Source organism: Amblyomma maculatum, chromosome 1 (assembly GCF_055883805.1).
Source record: "Amblyomma maculatum isolate TAMU_Amacu chromosome 1, ASM5588380v1, whole genome shotgun sequence".
NCBI lineage: Eukaryota > Metazoa > Arthropoda > Arachnida > Ixodida > Ixodidae > Amblyomma > Amblyomma maculatum.
The window spans coordinates 117,468,611-117,486,852 of NC_139344.1; positions in this window are offsets into that span (position 1 = coordinate 117,468,611).

Genomic DNA, 18,242 nt, shown 5'->3' on the forward strand with positions numbered 1-18,242 from the left:
GGCTCATACTTCCCTTTAGACTATAGAATAAATAATTAAAATGAGGCCTATAGTACAGCAAACTGCACCCTCATGCAGTGAAATATTGTACACACTGGTGAAAATGCCATTACAATACAAGCAGTGCTGTTGTCTCCTGGTCATGCTTTGCTTATAACAGCCAAATGAACCTGTCAGACATGCTTACCAGTCGAAGAATTGTGCTAGGAACCGGAATTATAGGCTGATATTCGTTGTTGTAAATTGTGCAATAAACATTTCACAGTCAGACACTTTGCATCTTTTTCCTTTATGTTCATCAAAAATGAAGTACAGCTTTACTTGAAGGCCTTCCTTGTCACCGGCGCTTGAAAAGCATATAGCTGGATGTCATTAACAGTTACCAGCTTAAGACTCCCCCTTCTTTTCAAAGATTCTTTTCAAGCTTTTCAAGCAATAATTATATTGGCTTTCAGAAAGACTTTTGCAAAATAGGAAACTTAATACAGAAGTTTACAAAGTGCGTTCTGAAGCAGTCAGATGTGGCATAAAATATAGAGAAAATTTCATAGAAATGTTTACATAGAAAGTGAGTTGTGAACCAGTCAAATGTAAAAAAAAAAAAACAGGGATTGGACCAGTACCCTGCTCATCATGAAAAATACAAATATACAAATTCTTCTAGGTGACTTTAGAAATGAAGCTGCTTATTGAGAAAAAAGAGAGCGGACTGGAAGGAGACGTGGGCCTTCTACGACAGCAGTGGGTTCACATATGCAACGTCAGGGCGTCCATCAATCTCGATCTGCTCGTAGGTGTAGTCCCGGTTGCCCCGGCACTCATCTCCGCACTTTGTTGAGCCACACTTGGGGCACGGAAAGTGGCAGCCGGGGCACTCCAAGCGTAGGCAATCGCACATGTCCTTGTTGGTTTCAATGTGGATCCCCCGAGCATTGTAGAGGCGCAGGGGAAAAGAGCTGCAATGGCAACAATTCCTATGCAGTCTCGCACAACTGCACTGAAATCTAGCGAATTTGCAAGCTAGAAGCTCGCAAATAATTAAAATGAGGTCTATAGCACAAAAAACTGTACCCCCATGCAGTGCAGTATTGTACACATTGGTTAAACGCCATCTCAGTGCTAGCAGTGCTGTTGCCGTATGGTCATGCTTTGCTTATAAAAGTTTAAAACCAGAAGCCAAATGAGCCTGTCAGGCATGATTACCAGTCCAAGAATTGTGCAAAGAACCTGAATGATAAGCTGATATACATTGTTGTTGTCCGTTGTGCAATAATCATTTCACAGTCAGACACTTTGCATGTTTTTTCTTTTTCTTCATCAAAAATGAAGCACACCTTTACATGAAGGCCAACCGTGTCAACGAAGCTTGAACCGCATGCAGCTAGATGTCATTAACAGTTACCAGCTTAACACTCCCCCCGTGTTTTTCAAAGATTCTTTTCCAAGCAATAATTACATTTCCTTTCGGAAAGATTTTTGCAGATAGAAAATTTGATACAGAAGTTCACAAAGTGAGTTCTGAAGCAGTTAAATGTGGCGAAAAAAAATAGAGACATTTTAATACAAAAGTTTATATACAAGGTGAGTTGGAACCAGTCAATTGTGACAAAAAAGAGGGATTCGACCGGTACCCTGCTCGTCATGAAAAAGACTATACAAATTCTTCCAGGTGTGTCTAGAACAAAACCTGTAAATGGAAAAAAGAGAGGAGACGTGAGGGATACGTGAGCCTTCTACTGCAACAGTGGGTTCACATATGCAACGTCGGGGCATCCATCAATCTCAATCCGCTCGAAAGTGTAGTTCCGGTTGCTCCGGCACTCATCTCCGCACTTTGATGAGCCACATTTGGGGAACGGAAAGTGGCAGCCAGGGCATTCCAAGCGTAGGCAATCGCACATGTCCTTGTTGATTGCAATGCGGATCCTCCGAGCATTGTAGAAGAGGCGCAGGGGACGAGAGCTGCAATGATAACAATTCCCATGCTGTCTCGTACAACTGCACTGAAATCCAGCTGAAACTTGACCCAGAGCTTTAAGCTAAGCTGTCCATTCACCACACCATCAAGGAATGTCGACTGAACTACATAATTTCCTCTTGGAGACAGAGGCCCCTTGTCCATAAAAAGTATGTGCGAACAAAATAGAAATATCTATGTCACAAGCTGCCTCACATATACAGTGGAAGTTGCGGGACCTTCTATCTCAGATATAGAGCCAAACTCACGAGTCTTCGCTGCTCCTCTGAGCAGGCTTCAACACGCCGATGGGGCAGCGACCACGCGTCCTTGACGCGGGCACTGCGTAGACAGCGGAGAGCATGAAAACGCATACAGCAGCACGCCTGCGCCAGTGTGCTCTGGGAAGATTCAGTCTTCCTGGCCTCTCTCACGGCCGCTCCGGGAAAACTTAATGTGTTTCATCGGGCTCGCGATCGACGCATCACTCTCCTCACCTGTACGGCCGCCGCTACCGAGCAACCCAGCCTTCGACGCCTGAACTAAGAAGAAAGCCGTGAGAATTCCATTTCGCCACAGACTGTTGTTTAATCGAACAATTTTTCCGCCTTTATTTAACCCTACTTTGACTTGGTATGTTTTGCTGTGTTTTCTATGTAACCCTTGCTCATGCTTACTATATCTGGAATATTTATTTTGTTATCCTTATAGTCGTCTTTTCATCGCAGCGTTTTGTTCATTGTCGGGTTTTCTTCTTGTCATTTATCTAGTCGTCTTTTATCAATATCTTGTCGCGGCGTTTTACCTTTTTTATTGTACTCTATTATTATGCAGTGTAATTTGGACTACTAATTATAAACATTCAATTTTTTTAAAGAAAGGAACCTTTTTTGAACGTATTCCTCAATCACAAATCGACACACGTACTTCACGGGTTGACCGGCCTAATTTTTATATGTGTTCTCAAACATCATAGAGGGACCATGGGTAACCGTAAAAGGGATCCCGCGCCTCTTTTGACAGTAATGACGGGGGTTTGTGACATAATTAGCATCCGCGAACAGGACTGGTCAACACGTGTTGGTGAGAGAAAGGAGTAGGAGAAAAAAATATTTTAGTGTTGTGTCCTTGCACTGCATAACGCTACCCCCCTAAGATGGCTGATGCAGATTTAGAACGATTTGTTGAGTATGGCCGAACGTTTCGCTTTGAGGGTCAAGAGCTGCTAAAATGGGTGGATCAGAAGCGAGCTCGTCGCAGAGAAGAACGCAATGAGGAATGTGCGTGGCGGAAAGAGGAGGCAGAACTAGAGTCGCAGAAGGCCCAACTCCGGATAGCGGAGATGGAGAAAGAAGAGGAGTTCTGGATGGCGGAGATGGAGAACGAAAAAAAGTCACTGATGCTCCGACGAGACCTACCGAATAATCCGGCAACTGACGCTAATAGCACCAGAGAGACAAGTTCTGAAGCGGGGCAGGTTCAAGTTGCTCGGCCCGAACGCATAAGCCCGCACAAGCCAATGCCAGTTTTTAATGAGGGAATGGACGTCCTTGACGCTTACCTCATGCGTTTCAAGCGTGTCGCTGAGAGTCGGCCTCGCAACCAGTCGGCTCCCTTACTCTGTGTTTACGCGGCGAAGCGCTCAGCGTTTTTATTCGCATGTCTGCGTCCGAGTGCTTCGACTACAACAAGCTCCGGCAGGCACTAATGGTTCGCTACCGTATGACAGAGGAAGGGTTCAGAAAATTTCAGGTCTTCTAGTCCCCGGAACAAGGAAACTTGTTCATAGTTCATAACGCGTCTACAGAAATTCCCAGACAGATGGATAGAACTGCCGGACACAAAAAAGAGTCATCATCATCATCATCATCATCAGCCTGACTATACCCACTGCAGGGCGAAGGCCTCTGCCATATTTCTCCACTTAACCCGGTTCTGTGCTACCTGCATCCACTTGACCCCTGCGAACTTCTTAATCTCATCCGCCCACCTAACTTTCTGCCGCCCCCTGCTACGCTTTCCTTCCCTTGGAATCCAGTTTGTTACCCTAAGCGACCATTGGTTATCCTCTCTTCGCACTAAATATCCTGCCCATGTCCATTTCTTCTTCTTAATTTCCACTAGTATGTCGCTAACTTGAGTTATTTCTCTGACCCACTCTGCACGCTTCCTATCTCTTAATGTTACCCCTACCATTTTTCGTTCCATAGCCCTCTGGGTTGTCCTCAACTTAAGTAGACCTCTCGTGGTTAGCCTCCACGTTTCAGCGCCATAGGTGAGTACAGGTAAGATGCAACTGTTATATACTTTCCTCTTTAGCGATACCGGTAAGCTGCTAGACATAATCTGCGAATGCTTGCCAAATGCGCTCCATCCCAATCTTATTCTTCTTGTTATTTCCTTTTCATGGTCCGGATCTGCGGTTACTACCTGTCCTAAGTAGACATATTCGCCTACTACTGCCAGTACTTCGCTACCTAATGTAAACTGCTGTTCTTTCCCGAGGCTCTTGAACATTACCTTAGTCTTCTGCATATCGATTTTCAAGCCTACCTTTCTACTTTTCCTGTCTAGGTCATCAATCATTATTTGAGTTCATCTCTCGAGTTGCTTAGCAAGGCAATGTCATGAGCAAATCGAAGATTACTGAGGTATTCTCCATCTACCCTTATCCCTAACTGCTCCCATTCCAAGTCTCTGAATACTTCCTCTAAGCAAGCTGTGAATAGTACTGGAGAGATTGTGTCTCCTTGGGTAACACCTTTCTTTATGGGAATTTTGTTACTTTCTTTATGCAGAACTATGGTTGCTGTGCAGCCACTGTATATATCTTCCAGCACTTTCACGTACGGCTCGTCTACCCCCTGATTTCGCAATGCCTGCATCACCGCCGAGGTTTCAACTGAGTCACATGCTTTTTCGTAATCAATGAATGCTATGTATAAGGGCTGGTTATATTCCGAGCATTTTTCTATCACCTGATTGCTGGTATGGATATGATCGATAGTAGAGTACCGTTTCCGAAACCCTGCTTGATCCCTTGCTTGATTTCGTGATAGGGTGCTCGACTTTTTTTCTAGTTACCTTACTGATCGCAAACAAGTTGTCTCAATGAATAACCTAACATCAAATGTGCGGTGCTTATACACAGGAGTACCGCAAGGTTCAACTCTCGGTCCGTTACTTTTCTCACTTTACGTCAACGATTTTCCTCAGGTATTATCCTCAGCCAGTGCTCTCATGTATGCCGATGACACTGCCATTATCGTTACTGCTTGTCATACTGCCGAACTAGAAAGCATCGCAAACACAGAATTGAAAAAAATTGCAGACTGGTATCTCGCGAACAAATTAACATTGAACACTAAGAAAACTAAATACATACTGTTCCATTCACGGAAAAAATCACTGGACTCGAGTGATATTAGATTAACTATCAGTCAGACCCAGCTTGAACCAACCACTGTCTTTACGTACCTTGGAGTGACCCTAGATAACCATTTACATTGGCAACATGAGATTGACTCCATTTGCACGAAGATTGCATCGGGTTGCTATGCTCTTCATCAATTTCGCCAATATTTTGATGTCAATATTCTGAGAGTCCTTTACTTCACATTAGTACATACTCACCTGTCATACTGCATTGAGTCGTGGGGTTGGACGTACAATACTTACCTAGAACCCATTAGACGTTCACAAAAGCGAGCACTTAGAACAATCTCGTTTTCAGACTACTCTAGACCCAGCAAACCACTATTTATTAAACTACGCGTGCTGCCTTTTGACCTGCTTCGTCAGAAAAACACTGCTGAATGTATCCACAAAATAGTAAGTAACAACCTCCCCTTCGATATATCTATATTTAACATCCCGTCACGTGCAACCCGAAGCCACACTTACGGAAATTTTAATTTACCCATAAAAAGAAACGTTTATGGTGAGCGTATGCTGCAGTTTACGGGCGTCAAAATCTGGAATTCTCTACCCTGTGACGTAAAGCTTGCCAAGAACTTTTCCATTGCAATAAAAGAATACTACCTTAAAATGAATGAAACACTTTGAGTCCATACTTGCATTTGCCTACTGTAACCTTACATTGTTCGCCTGGTATTACCCATGTAACCCCTACATATACCTGTATTGTATCTGATGCGTTATTTCTCCGTGACATGTGACATTATGTATTGTTATAGTGTGGTGACATTATGCATTCATCTTTCTTTGCTTTATTTCTTGTATAAGTTCTACGCGCTTTTGTTTGATTTGTGAGGTTTTAGTTTATATTTTCTTCTCTTCATTGGTAGTTTTACGAATGTATAAGCGATAACTAACTTTGTTATGTTTATTGTAAAGTTACTACTTCTGATGTCTCTAACTTTGACGATTGGGTGCCTGCAACCTATGAACTTTTTCCATTGGACCCTTTACTAGCCGCTGGCTATGGGTCCAAGCAGTGTCTGCCTATTTTCCTGTAGCGCACCAAAAAACAAAAAAAAAAGTCTAAGGTTGTCCTGATTCTATTAGCGATTACCTTAGTAAATACCTTATACGTAACAGACAGTAAGCTGATTGGTCCGTAATTTTTAAGGTCCTTAGAGTCCCCTTTCTTGTGAATGAGGATAATGTTTGCGTTCTTCCATGGTTCCGGTACCGTCGATGACACCAGGCACTGCGTATACAGGGTGGCCAGTTTTCTAACACGATATCCCCCCCGTCCTTCAGCAAATCCGTAGTTATCTGATCCTCTCCAGCTGATTTCCCCCTTTTCATAGTTTCTAATGCTTTCTTGACCTCGTCCTTCGTCACTGGTGGAACGTCTGAATGTTTTTCCCTACCGCCAATCTCATTACGGTCCTGACTACTTTGGCTACTGTAGAGATTTGTATAGAACTCCTCGGCTACTTTGACTATCTTATCCATATTCGTGATGACGTTGCCCGCCTTGTCCCTTATCGCATACATCTGGTTTTTGCCTATGCCCAATTTCTTCTTTACCGCTTTAAGGCTTTCCCCGTCCTTTACAGCATGCTCAATTTTCTCCATGTTATACTTCCTTATATCGGCCACCTTGCGCTTATTGATTAGCTTTGATATCTCGGCCAATTCGATCCGGTCTGTTGGATCGGAAGCTTTCATTCTCTGGCGTTTCTTAATCAAATCTTTCGTCTCCTTAGACAGCTTATCGGTATCCTCTCTAACTGTCCTACCGCCTACTTCTACCGCGCACTCAGTAATGATATCTCTGAAATTATTGTTCCTTGCTGCTAGGGTAATCTCGCCATCCTCGGTTAGAGCTGAATACCGATTCTGTAGCGAGATCCTGAACTATTCTGCCCTCCCCCTCACCGCTAATTCGTTGATGGGTTTCTTTCTTACTAATCTGTTGCGTTCCTTCTTCAGATTTAGGTTTATTCGGGACCTCACCATCCTGTGGTCACTGCATCGCACTTTCCCGATTACCTCTACATCTTGCATAATGGCGGGGGTTGAACACATTATGAAGTCGATTTCATTTTTAGTCTCCCCGTTCGGACTTTTCCATGTCCATTTCCGGAAAAAAAAAAGAGTAGGCAGATCTTTTTGACCTGATTCTAAAGGAACAGTTCCTGTCTAACTGCACCACTCGGCTACAAATGTTTTTGAAAGAAGACAAGGACACATCCTTCCCGGAAATACTTCGGAAAGCGAAGCACTCCGAAGTATGAGGCAGAAAACCTTGTCTCGAAGACTAAAGAGAGAAAGAAAACTTTGCTTCAATCGTCGGGCGAGAAGAGCCGCGATGAAAAGAGATGTTTTATTTGTGCGCGCACGGGACACCGCGCCGTAAACTGCCTGGCCGCCACCTCCGACGGATCGGGACCGCCCAAGAAATGCCACAAATGCGGCAAGCCAAGTCATCCAAGCTGGAGATGATGCTGGGCAAATGGCGCACCAAAACAGAGAGAAGAAAACTGGGAGTCCGCTGCAGTATGCATTGAGAACGGATACCTCGAACTTAAGGACGGAGGGTAGATCCCCGTCATCAACGCTGGTTTCACCAATAAAGAACGCGCCTACAGGGAATGCTTACCTGTCGTAGCCGGCATGATTGGGGGCCAGACAGTCCGATTCTTGAGAGACACAGGCTGCAACACCGTGGTGGTAAGGAAGGACTTAGTACGGAAGGAAGATATCCCCGATACGAAGTCGCCAGTTTACCTACTTGACCGCTCAGTCCTAATGCTTCCAAAAGCTTGGGTCGATATCGACACCCCGTATTTTAAGGGCCGACTTCTCGCTAAGTGCATGGAGAATGCCTTGCATCATTTGGTACTGGGAAATGTGGAAGGTGCTAGGCCAGCGGACGACCCCGATCGAAACTGACACAAGACAACAGAAAGCGAGAGTACGAAATCCACTGAAGTAAAGGTAGAAGAGCTAGCGCCTGACACCGAGAGCACCGCACCCATTCTCAAGCTGGGACATGATGGCTTGATGGGAAGCCACCAAGGCGCGAAGAAAACCCTGCTGAAACTTCAGGCAGAATTCTTCTCGCCCGCAATGCAGTTAGTTGCCTCTTGCGTACTATGCCAACGCACATCTCCGAAGGGTCACACCACGTGAGCGCCTTTGGTCCGACAGGCTGTCATTGAGACCCCGTTTTTGAGGGTGGCAATCGACATCGTTGGCGCATTCAACGCGAAGTCCGCTCAAGGCATTCGGTTCATCCTGACCATGGTGGACTATGCCACTCGGTACCCTGATGCAGCCGCGCTTCTTAGCATCGAGACCGAAAGGGTAGCCGAAGCTCTTGTCGAAATGTTTTCTCGTGTAGGAGTGCCCAGAGAGGTTCTCAGTGACAGGGGCACTAATTTTACGTTCGATGTAATGAAGGAGGTTAGCAGCCTGTTGTCAGTAAAACAGCTGCATACCACCCCCTACCACTCGATAGCGAACGGCCTAGTCGAAAAGTTTAACGGCACGCTTAAACAAATGCTCAAGCTCATGTGTCAGGAGAGACCAACCGATTAGGATCGCTACCTGGCTCCACTCTTAGTCGCATACAGGGAAGTACCTCAAGAAAGCCTCGGTTTTTCCCCATCGAACTCTTATATGAGCGAAATGTGCTTGGACCTCTAGCTGTACTTAGAGAGCTTTGGACTAATGTAACCATCACTGACGAGTTGCGAACAACGTACGAGTAGGTTCTTGCTCTACGGGACAGACTGGAGAATGCCAGTAAGCATGCCCACGAATAGCTCGAGCGCGCAGAAGAGCATTACCGCCGCTACTACGATATCAACAGCCACAAACGCTCACTCAGACCAGGGGAGAATGTTCCTATTCCTCTTCCCAGAGAGCACAATAAGCTGCTCATGATATGGAAGGGGCCTTTCTCGATCATCAGCCGCAGGGGCGATTTGGGCCATGGCACAAAATTATTCCGTATCAACATGCTAAAGAAATACCAGCAAAGGAAATGCGATACCATTGTGGCAGCTGTCGGCACAGTAATATCGGCAGAAGAAGACCCAGACGCTGCAGAGATAGAGCTTCCTAAGGCCTCCCAGATCGCAGTCTATAAGGGTTGTACACATTTCCGAGAGACTCACCCAACATAGAGCAGAACGAATCCAAGAAACATCTGCAACAGTACGAAGGTATATTTTCGCACCTTCCGGGAAAGACCACGCTGATCGAGTGCCAACTGATGTTACAGAGCGACAGGCCGATAAATGTAAAACAATATCTGCTACCGTTCGCTTTCAGACAGGCAATTGCATCAGAAGTGGAAGACTTGCTCTCATTAGACATCATTGCGCCATCGGAGTCGGCCTACAACTGCCCTCTGATCGCCGTACGCAAGCCTGATGGGATGCATCGGCTGTATGCATTGACTTTCGCAAGCTAAACGAAGTCATCGCACACGACGCCGAGCCCTTGCCACGTACGGACGACCTTATCGCCTCGGTAGGGCGCAAGAAATTCTTTTTCAAGCTGGACGTATCTAAGGAATATTGGCAGGTACCTTTGTTACCCGATTCAAAAGTGATGATTGCTTTCACGGTTGGCACGGGGCGCTTTCAGTCCCAATATATGCCTTTGGGTTTTAAGACGGCACCAGGTATTTTTACGAAGCTGATGCGAAACATCTTAGGCGATATTCCCGACGTGGAGTACTACATCGACGATATACTCATAACCAATACACTACAGAAGATTCAAGAAGCATCACTGCCGACAAAAAAGAAGCAAGTCCGATCCTTCTTGGGACTCACGGGTTACTACCGTGATTTCATTCCGAACTATGCTGACTTGACCTGTCCTCTGTCAGATCTAATACGGAAGAGTCAACCTTCAGTCGTGAGCTGGGGCCTTGAGCAAGAACAGGCTTTCAGGAACTTGCTGGAAAAACTGGCAGATGCACCGATTCTGACACTTCCAGATTTTGACAGGGAACTCGTCCTGCGAACGAATGCTTCTGATAGAGGTGTTGGGGCCGTTCTGCTTGAATCGCATGACGAAATCCTGCACCCAGTTGCCTATGCGAGCCGCAAGTTGCTTCTTTCACAGGTAGCCTATTCAATCAACGAGAAAGAGGCTTTAGCACTCGCTTTGGGAATCGAGAATTTTCAAGTATTCCTCTAAGGGGGAAGGTTTCTCGTTCAGACGGAACACCATACTTTGAAGCTCTATAAAGAAACAAAATCTGCGAACAGCCGCGTTCTTCGCTGGAGTATTAAACTTCAGGAATACAACTTCCGTTTCGAGTATATTAAAGGCGGCGAGAACGTGAGAGCAGATTACATGAGCCGGCTGGAATAGTTGTTCAGCTTCCACTACTATCTGGCTGCATTGTGTAATAAAAATCGTACATAATGTGCCTGTCTATTTGTGCTCGCTTGATTGTTATCAGCGATCTGTGACTTGTGACATGTGCTCAAGACATGACTGACGAACTAGAGTGTTGTGGTGCTGTGCGGGTTCTGATCAGTGCGTATATGGTGCGCGTCATGAACCGTAGTGAGTGACGAACCATCTTCGGTGCATCGAACGGACCCAATTGACTGCACTCCTCTGCGGGGCGTAATAACGCCGTTCTCGTCGCTTGTAGATGTCTAGAATATTCCGAGGCAATATTCTTCTGTGGGGGGCAGTGTCACAAGCTGCCTCACCTATACAGCGGAAGTTGCGGGACCTTCTACCTCAGATAGAGAGCGAAATTCACGGGACTTCGCTGCTCCTCTGAGCAGGCTTAAACACGCTGATAGGGCAGCGACCGAGCATCCTTGACGCGGGCACTGCGTAGACAGCCGAGAGCATGAAACGCATACAGCAGCACGCCCGCGCCAGTGTGCTCATGGAAGATTCAGTCTTCCGAGCTTCTCTCGCGGCCATTCCGGGAAAGCGTATTGTGTTTCATCGGGCCCGCGATCGACGTATCGTTCTCTTCACCTGTAAAGCCGCCGCTACAGAGCCACCGAGCCTTCGACGCCTCCACTAACAAGCCCTGAGAATTCCATTTCGCCACAGACTGTAGTTATTCGAACATTATTTTTGTCTTTGTTTAACCCTACTCTGACTTAGTATCTTTTCGCTGTGTTTTCTATGTAACCCTTTCCCATACTTATAGTGTATGGAATACTTGCTTTATTATCTTTAAAGTCTTCTTTTTATTGTAGAGTTTTGTTTACTCTCTGGTTCTCCTCTTGTCATTTAACTAGTCGTCTTTTATCAATATCTTGTCGTAGCGTTTTATTTTTTCATTGTACTATATTAATATTCAGTGCAATTTGGACTACTAATTATATACATTCAATTGTTTGTAAAAGAAAGACATTTTTGAACTTATTCCTCAATTACACACCGACACACATACTTCACGGGTTGACCGGCCTAACTTTTAAATGTGTTCTCAAACCTCATAGAAGGACGACGGGTAACCGTAAAGGGGATCCCGCGCCTTTTTTGACCTTAAAGACGAGGGTTTGTGACAATCTACATGGCACAAGACCTTGACCCCTCACTGTTGCCCCCTGCCAGGCTATGATACCGGCAGGTATTTACAACAGCAACAGCCAAAATTGAGAAATCGTGCTCTACTCAGCCCAAAAGCTACAGATTTTAAGCAACCCTAAAGAGTAGAACAGTAAAGCTCTCCCTAACATTCGGAAAAATGCTCTTGCATACTGGCACTGAATATAAAGTGAACAATTGGTGCATAGTACAAAACGCTATCTCACAGGCTGCAGTATGTCACCCAAGTGGCCAACTGGGCAGGTTACAATACCTCTGCTGGTAGTCTGCCTGAGCTATTACACACTGCCGATACTGGCGGCATTTCCGCACCTTGTTCGTGCCAGGCATTGGTTGCCCTCTTCCTCTGGCCCAGGCCCCTCTTTCAGCTCCACTGTCTCCTCCTTCACCTGTACAGTCTCCACAGTCTCCTCTTTCAACTGCACAGCAGTCTCTACTGGATCCTTTTTCCCTTCCACAGTCATCACAGGCTCCACCGCCATTGCGTCCACAGGTTCCTGTTTCACCACCATACTGCTGCTGCTGCTGCTGCTGCTGGGGTGTCGATCGTTACTGGCTGATGGGCTGCGTTAAAAAGAAATACCCGCACACCAACTTCGTGCCCCTTCCCATCCATAACTGCAGCTTGTGTGAAAACAGAATGCCTCATGCAATGGATCAACCTTATTTTGCACTCATTGCACTACGATATAAGGGTATAAGGGAAAGTTATTTAATAGGGTTCCAGACAATTTTGACTACGAGGGCACCCTGTTTACACTTGTAATAATAAAATCAGATTGCCATATATATTGTAACAGGTATTGCGCCGAAAGTCCAGGAAACGCTCTGAGCTCAGAAGACTGCCGAAGTCCGAGAGCGGTCCGAGCGCAATTCCCGGCAAAAAACGTCATATATATATATATATATATATATATATATATATATATATATACATATATATATATATATATATATATATATATATATATATATATATATATATATATATATATATATATATATAGTGGCTAGTTGGCGTAGACGACGACGTTTTTTGCCGGGAATTGCGCTCGGACCGCTCTCGGACTTCGGCAGTCTTCTGAGCTCAGAGCGTTTATATATATATATATATATATATATATATATATATATATATATATATATATATATATATATATATATATATATATATATATATATAGGTAAACTCATAACAATGCTGAAGTGCCAACGAAATATGACTTATGAGAAACAATTTTTATAACCGGGTTATGTATGTAAAAAACAAAGAAATGAACCATCAGAGAATTTAAAGACAGGAAAGTAGCTTACAACGTCGATTTCTTTGCAGGAAAATACTCAGCTTTAAAAAACCAGGAAGAGTGCAAAACAGTGAAGTCCTCTCTAACATGAATACGGTAACGGTAACACAATGGGTTCCCTTACACACAGCAGCTTATTAACAAAATCGAAGGAGTACGGCAAAAGGCAGTTAGATTTATATTTAAGAAGTATAGGATTGCTGATTCGCCGTCCCAATTGCTTAATAGGGGCTCAATTCTTCCTTTACAAAACCTCGCCAAATTAGCACGACTAAAATTACTCTACCAGTTATTACACAGTGCACTAAACATAGATAACGCGTTGTATATATCCTGAGATGAATGCAGAACTTCCGCGCATAAGCACCCAAAAACTCTCAAGAATATTTTTTCCGCACCGAGTGTTTTAGATATATATTCCTTTTTTCCACGTGCAACTACGGAATGGAAATGTTTGGATCCACGAATCACTAATAGCACATAATTGACGAAATTTGTAACCCTTAAAGAAGAACTACTACACAATACGGAAACCATTTTGAACCAAATATAAGAGGCCATTTACATCACTGAACAAGAAAGCTATTGTATTACTACATTTTTCACTATGTATTACTGCATTGCTACCTAACAGATATACTGTGGATGACATCATTACCTGCAATTTTTCTTCTATATTCATGTACATGTAACCTTTGTATCTCCATTATTTGTATCGCCATTATTATCTAGCAGATATTCTGTGTATGACATTAGAGACGTTTAGTACACCTAGCGCATGGACGCTTTCGTACGATAAACGCCATGCAAATTATGGGACGCTACTCCGTGTGTTGCATCGGCGCTTTTAGTTGGCCACACGAAAGCGCGTACGCAAACTGCGGTGGCGACATCTAGATTTAAAACAAAAAAAAAACACAATAAAGCTTTTTTTTTTTTCTTTTTTCCCATGCCAAAACTAGCCACGTCGCACCGCGATTCTAGCCAGTTTCTTTAATGCGGCAGTTTCGTTTTACTCCCACATGTTGGTATTCCCGTGTTGAATACTTTTACCTTCTATTGCCGTCAGGGTGAGTACCGACCTCCTTTCAGCCCCATAATGCAGTAATGCCAAGGATGAGAGGCATATTTATACGGTTATACGCGTGTAAGCAGTCAAACCAAGGCTATCCATTTCATGGCGTTGCCATGCCACCAAAGCAGTGCTACTTGTCATGCTTAGGGACCGCGCTGCCGCCGTTCAAAATAAAAAACAAAGCAAATTATTCACTAATTATTTGAGCTGAATGCTACACGAGGCAAAGCGAAGGCCCCGTGTGCCATTTGCAGGCGGCAGCGCGCCCAAAAACGCGGTAACGAAAACAAATTTACTCTGAAGCGGGCGGCATGGACGCCGCCATCTTGTCAATACTGATCTCCCATCGTACGTGAGTGCCGGGCACGATAAACTCAAGTTTCGGGGTATGCTGGCCGATCGTACGAAAGAGCTCGGTCTCGGGTATCGTATAGCGTGTGCGCGTCTGCGCGTCACGATATTTTTCGCGTGCGCTGTTCCTCTGCGTGTGTCTGTACGTGTACGCTAGTCTCTATTCTTTATAACCTGCTAACTGTTTTTCTTCTATGTTCATGTATTTGTAACCTTTGTATCGCCATTATTATAGTTTGCGTTCAATTATAGGCCCATTCTGTAAAATCTGTATGTAGATTTACGGTATTTGAAATAAATAAAATATTAAAAATACCTCGTTTATTTTTTATTTAGCTTCCTTGCGTCCCCACCCTGCTATTTAGTCGCAAATCTTACCAAAGCCTCTTTCTAATTTGTAGCGCCAATTCATTCAGAAAAAAGAAAAGATAGAAGCCCACAGCCTACCGTTCAGGCTGAGCTGACAAAGACTGCTCGGAGAGCCAGGCTGCTTTGCGCTTGCGCGAGCTCTTTTTCATCATGAGCGATCGTCGGCTCTGTGGGCCCTGAGCCTTGGCCGCAGCTTTTGGCTTCTTCGGCCTGTAAAAGAACAGCAGCCCATTGTGCCAATAGGTGGTGAGGGCAAGGTACTGCGCACTTGCATTTTTTTTATACCCTTCGAAAATACACCAAACAGCAAAAATGACACGTACCGTCTGTGCCAAAAGTAACCAGGCTGCATGTTTCGCTTCTCGCTTGTATTCTAAAGCCGGCATGACTTTCCAGGGGATCACAACTTGCTAATAAGTGAGAACAGGAGCTCGCCTTTACTTTACACATATTTACTGCTTCAGAAGTGGTACGAATTCTCTACTACACGACTGAGAAGCGAAACCTGCAGCCTGTTTACTTTTGGCAATGACGGTACATGTAGCTTTGTAGCACCTCACAAAGCGTTCATAATGCATATCTGCACTGTTAGGCTACAATTAACACTTCATGGGCTGGAGAAAGCAGTTGAGCCAAGACTATTCCTTTCCATTTCTCCGACCAGTAAATTTAGTTCATTCTTATTTTCAGAAAGGAAAATTCAGCACAGACAGCAAAGTCTACATGTATGAAGGTAAAAACTTGCTCCAGGGTGTCTAGCAAAGCACTATTTTCAAGATCCCTAACTTTTCCAGGTTTCCCCTGATTATTTCAAGTCAAATTCCCTGACGATTGGAGAGGCTCAAAAATGTAGTAGCTCATGATAATGAGCGTAGACGAATAATTCCCAACAGAACCTATTTATTAATCATATTCTGCGTTTTACAATAGGGCAAGGCTGTTATCAGTGTTAATAGCGGGTACAAACACCAAAAAGGCTACAGAAAATTAAAAGCGCACTGATCTCAGCCTCAGCACAGCTCTTTGATATTAACAGTTGGAAAACTTCCTATAGGCCCCATGTATAAAAAAAAAACAGCGATTCTGATTGATCAAAGGGTGACTGGTGCATAATAGTGGCGGCGCCCACGGCCATTAAAGAAAACTGCATCTAAGTTGCAAACATTCAGATTGTTGATAAATGCGCAGTCATCTGGAAAATAAAACTAGTTGAAGACTTGCCGTGGGAAAATTCTTAGACAGCCGTAGAGTAAATTAAGAGACGACGCGACTCGCGAGCCTTAGAACGATCGGGAATGCCTAAAATCGATCTTGAGAAAAACTCATTTTCAGAACGTTTATATCCTTTCGAGCCTCTGCACTCAAATTATGAACGCTAATTCTGCCAGGAAATGCGATAAAATCGGCTTTCGCAACGTCAGGTAGCCATGAAATGCCCCCCCCCCCGAAAAGAGGAAATTTTTCGAAATTCCCGCGCGTGACGCGGGCGTTGTAGCGGCCGAACACTGCTATCTTGGCTCGGTTTGAAGAGAGAGAGAGAAAAAAAACGCTTTATTTACACCCTTCAGAGAGTATGGATGAAACTGTTGTCTTTGTGCGGAATTTGCGCCATCTCAAAATGGCTTCGCTCAAGCGGACTGGCTGCGCGCCAGTTTTCCGAAGGTCGTTTACGGTATCTGATTAGCTCCTAAAGCGGCGCGCTTCATTCCGAGTCTTCCATTGGCTGGCAAGAACTGCGCGTCATTTTGTTTTGTTTGTTTTGCGTTCTTCGCTGCTACTTCGTGCGAGTCTGCGTTTTCGCTCGTGTTTCTTGATGCACTGCTTTCTGCAGTTTTTTTTTTTTTTTCGCGATCGATATGCCGGAAAACAGTAGATTGCAATCGTGAACGCAACGAGCCTTTGGAAGCCGTAGAAACGGGCGTGGAACAAAAAAAAAGAAAAAAAAAAAAGGATGCCGGCCACAAGCGTGCCGTCGGGACCTCCGTTACAGCCGATGCCGATATGTTAGATGTGCTGGGAACATCGACCACGCTGTCCAATGACGACAACGTTGGTTCAAAAAACAGCTCGAATTGCATGCCGGATCACAGTACACGTCGACCTGACGCCGCCGCTGCGTACTACTCTCCGGTTGAATGGTCGGCGCAAACTCCATTCTCTCAGGAACGTCAGCGACCTAAAGCGAGTTTCACCTCGCCATTAGCGCGGAATGCGAGGCCAGTACCGAGTTCGTGGTTGTGGACATGGAATTGTTAAGCAATTTTATCGTGCACACGAGTCGAAGAACCTGCGGCGAGATCGCGAGGACGTGGGCGGTCAACTGCTCGTGTGTCACAACAGGCCTTTTCAGGGCCACACAAATGTTTATCACGGTGGGGCTGGGACGTTCTTGGCTCCAGACCGCTAGTTCCCACAAGAAACCGTTTTCAGGGCTCAAAATACCGTCCTTGCAACTGGGAAATAGTCCTGCGCTGCACGCGCGCGCTTTGCAGCACAGTTCGACGATCGCTTTTGCGCCGGCCGCTGCCGGCGAGGTTATTCCTGCTTTTTGTCGCGTACTACTCTCACGCAGCGCTTCCGAATATTTTATTGAGTGCCCAATTCATGTCCGTATTGGTTTCATTGTGGCAGGTTAGCCGTGGGTTGGCGTCGAAGCGCTCGGGCCTCCGTTCTCGCCTTGGGGCGCGGCCGTGCGCTCTGCACACACTCGCACACACACACAAAAAAAAAGAACAATCTGAATGAATACCATACTTGCTGTGCGCCATCTTAAAATGAAAATGCACTGCAGAATACATCGTGCCATTTTCCCTGAGTTGGCGAAGTTTTTGATGGTTTCCCTGACATATCCCTGATTTTTCCCGCTGCATGAAATTTCCCTGGCAATTCCCGGTTTTCCCGGCCGTATAGACACCCTGGTCAGGCACCAGATGATCCTACAATGACAGGAAGCAGTTGTCAGGGGATCTGATCAATTTATTAAGAAGGATTATAGATACAGAGTCTTGTATCACGACATCCAGCTCAGTCCTTGGCAAGTCCCAGCTTGCTCACAAGGCATCCGCAGGTCCTTGGCGAGATCCCTGCAAATAAATTCAACAACGTTACTACAGTGAAAATCAATATACAGCAGTGGCCACGAACACGATATGTAGTGCACACAAAG